At 38.9% G+C, this 4135-nt stretch overlaps 1 non-coding gene across 1 annotated transcript; it reads left to right on the top strand.

Annotated features, from left to right (window-relative positions):
• The first annotated feature begins 1431 nt into the window (after positions 1-1431).
• Positions 1432-1538, top strand: LOC123942882. The gene has a single exon (XR_006818514.1). It is a non-coding gene; the product is annotated as a U6 spliceosomal RNA (small nuclear RNA).
• The last annotated feature ends 2597 nt before the right edge of the window (positions 1539-4135 follow it).

Here is a 4135-nt window from a genome sequence, read left to right as displayed (position 1 = left end):
TCTGACTTCCTCTGATTCCTTGAGACACTGTCAGCCTTCATTTCTCAGCTCCCTTCCACCTAGGGAGAGTTTCCTCTTACTCTCTCCTTTTCCCATTTACAAACTGAGTAGAGATGGTGCTGAGAATGTAAAGGAGGGCAGAGGTACAACTATAAACAGTCTGGATGCTCAGTATGCCTCATGGATGTTAAGCTCAGCAGCCATCGGTTTGTTCTCTGTATTTAGAGGTTGCCAAGTAAAATATGTAAGGTTTTGAATATCAATTATGTTTCAATAAAGTTATTTTTAAACTTTAAAATACTAAAAAATCAGCCTCATACAACATTCTACTATATGCAATTTTTTTTTTTTAGGAGGCTTTATATGCAATTTTTGATAAATAATACTTAATTACAGAATTCAATACCATACCAGCACATGGCATATAATAGGTATTCAGTAAATGTTTAAATTTTACTCCTTGTTAACACAGTGATTTTTCTCAGTAATAATTTCTCAGATAAAACTTAGATAAAAATTAAAAAAAATAAACTTTCATTGTGTTAAGCAACTAAAATGTTGGGTCTGTTTAAACTAAAATGTTGGGTCTGTTTACTATTGCAGTTAGCCTAAACTTTTCACACATATCTCCTTCAGAATTCCACACAAACATACAGAGTGAATTCATTGAAGAGAAAATTTAGAAAACAGACTTCAGCTATTTAGATAATATCACAAGTAAAATCTCTGTCTGATGTGGGTTTAAAGGTTTTTAATGTTCTTAGTGAAAAGAATGTCCAACCTTATTATTAGTGTCTATAATGGTTAATTTTATGTGGCAAATTGGCTAGGCCACAGAGCCAAGATATTTGGTCAAACACATCTGGATGTTGCTATGTAGGTATTTTTAAGATTAGATTAATATTTAAATCAGTAGACTTTCAGTAAAGCAAATTACCCTCCATATTGTGGATGGGTCCCATCCAATCAGTTGAATGTATTAAGAAAAAGAATGACCTACCCTGAAGTAAAGGGAATTCTATCATTGAACTGTTTTTAGATTCAATTTCAGCATCAACCCTCTGTGAGTCTCTAGCCTACTGTTCAACCTTGCAAATTTTGGACTTGCCAGCCTCCATAATCATGTGAATCAAATCCTTATCATCAGTCTCTCTCTCTCTCTCTCTCTCAATCGTGTGTGTGTGTGTGTGTGTGTGTGTGTCCATTTTAAAATAAATAAGTCCTAACAGGGATCAAATGTGAAGAAACACATGATGACCAATTAGTCAATGTCAAGTAAAATGGCATCCTATCTAAATTTATCTCATCTTTTCAATTACAATTATAAATAATGAGTTAAACTTTAAAAAGGCTGACCCCAGAAAGCTCAAACAGAAAAACATATGCACATGAACTGAGAGCAATAAGCCTTTTTTGAAAATTACTTACTGGGTGCTCACTCAGCAGCACATATACACAAAACTGGGACAATACAGAGAAGATTATTATGGCCCCTGCACAAGGATGACACAAAAATTACTTATTGGACATCTCATATTGGGCACTGTGTTAAGCATGAGTAACGTAAAACTTGTAGAAGCATGGTTCCTATCTATAGTACGTCAGATTTTCCAAAAATAGCAGTGCTCTTTTACTATATAATTTTAATATTCCTCCTATTGAGAGGCAGAGTCTGTCTCCTTCTCTCGATTCTGGATGACCTTTTACCTCAACATAGTATGTAAGAAGTAATATGATGTGATTTTCAACAAAAGAATATAACAGTGCTATGTTCTTCTGCCTTGCTCTCTTGAGACACTTACTTTGGGAGAAGCCAGATGCCATGTAAGCAGTCCAGCAACCCTAAGACTTCTATGCTGAGCCTAAACTACTTCATATGGAAAGGAAGATGGCAGCAGAGTAGGAGGACCCTAAACTCACTTTGATCCATGAATATAACTAGATAATTATCAAAGCATCCTAAAAACCTCAGAAATTGAGCTTAAGTCTGGCCCAACAAATTTCACAACTAAAGATAGAAAAGAGGCCATTCTGAGGGAGGGAGGGAATGTGGAGACCTGGTTTGGGAGAGAAATGGATTATGGTCACCACAGTGGGAAGGGACCACAGCTGCAGAGAAGGGTATAGGGAAAATGAATCCCCAGAGCAACTGACTTAGAAAGTGAGAGTGGCCAATTTCATGAGTTCTTACAACCTGTGGAGCTTACAGCCTGGAGTTCTAAGGTCAGTGGGCTTGGCTCAGGGAAACCCCAGAGGTTTTGGGGCTGTTCTTGGAGAAAAGGCAGGGCAACCAGCCTGCAAACCTCCAGTGTGGCAACTGTAAAGATGTAAAGAACATCTGGGGCACATGGTGGAGAGGTTATTTGCTCATCTCAAAGTATGTCCCAGGAAGGCAGCATTCACAGTGACTTCTCCAAGAACAAAGGAACTGGCAGGTGCAATTTACCTTCTCCTACCTTAGCATAAGCACAGGGTCACCTGCGGGAACCAGGATAGCACTATTCACTTGCTTATTCCAAGCCCTGCCTTCACTGAGATCCAGTGGAATCACCCTTTCCAGCAATGCTTGTCTCAGTCTCAGTGTGGTGGGCCCCTCCCCCAGAAGATCAACCCAAACCACTGACCATAAGTGTCTCCCAACCCAAGAGTTTTTCAGGGCCTCAGCTGCAGTGGTAGTGTTAACAGTTCTCATTTCACAAACACACAAGAGCATATTTAGTTAAAACTCTCCACATTTAGGCCAGGGACCAAACACTACCCACAACAGACAGAAAACCTCTGTAGATGACTGGTGTGAAGGATAAAATAGCCAGACCAAAACAGCAGAGCATACACAGCCCAACTGGAGACCCAAAGCACCAGGCCCTGGGAAGCAGGGGACACTGAACTGCAGGGAACTACAAGGCCTCTTCTCCATAAGGACATTACCCTCAAGAAAAGGAGATGTAGCTGACTTTCCTAACACACAGGTTGGCACAGAGACTTAGACAAAATGAGAAGACAAAGAAATTTATCCCAAATGAAAGAACAGAACAAGGCCACAGGCAGAGATCTAAGTATAACAGATATAACATACCTGATAGAGAATTTATTTTTTTCTAAAGATTTATTTATTCATTTGAGAGAGAGAGGGAGAGCATGAGCAGGAGGAAGGGTAGAGGGAGAAGAAGAGAATTCTCAAGCAGACTCCTCATTGAGTGTGGAGCCTACTGCAGGGGTCAATCCAGGATTCCAAGATCATGACCTATGCCAAAATCAAGAGTTGGACACTCAACCAACTGAGCCACCCAGGCACCCCAAGGTAGTGATCATAAAGATACTCACTGGACTTGAGAAAAGAATGTAAAACATCAGTGAGACCATTAATACAGAGATAAGGAATACCATAGTAGAGATAAAGGGCTCAATAAATGAAATGAGAAACACACTTGATGGATGAACAGTAGGTTGGAAGAAGCAGAGGAACAAATTGGTGACCTAGAAGACATAGTAATGGAATGTAATCAAGATGAACAAAAGAGGGGGGGGAGTTATATAAGCAAAATGAAAATAGACTTATGGAACTCAGTGACTCCATCAAACATAATAATATTCAAATTATAGAAGTCTCAGAATAAGAGAATGAAAGGGGGGCAGAAAATTTATTGGATGATGTAAGAGCTGAAAACTTCCTCTTCTGGAGAAGGAAACAGATATCCACATCTGGAAGGCACAGAGAACCCCATCCTCCAAAAAAATCAACAAAAGCAGATCTACACCAAGACATATGATAATTAAAATGGCAAAATATAGTAATAAAGAAAAATATTAAAAGTGAAAGAGAGAGAAAGGAAGGAAGGAAAGAAAGAGACAGTTACATACAAGGGGAACACCATAAGGGCATCAAGGGATTTTCAGCAGAAACTTTCCAAGCCAGAAGAGAGTGGCATGATATACTGAAAGTGATGAATAGAAAAAATCTGTAGCCAAAAAAACTCTAGCCACCAGGGCTATCATTCAGAAGAGAAGGAGAGATAAAGAGAATCCCAGACAAACAAAATTTAAAGGAGTGGTCATGAGACCACTAAACAGTTCTGCAAGAAAAACTAAAGGGAACTCTTTAAATGGAAAGGAAAAATAAAAATTGACAATATAA

The sequence above is a fragment of the Meles meles genome, chromosome 5, assembly GCF_922984935.1.
Source record: "Meles meles chromosome 5, mMelMel3.1 paternal haplotype, whole genome shotgun sequence".
NCBI lineage: Eukaryota > Metazoa > Chordata > Mammalia > Carnivora > Mustelidae > Meles > Meles meles.
This window is presented reverse-complemented; position numbering and strand designations above follow the sequence as displayed.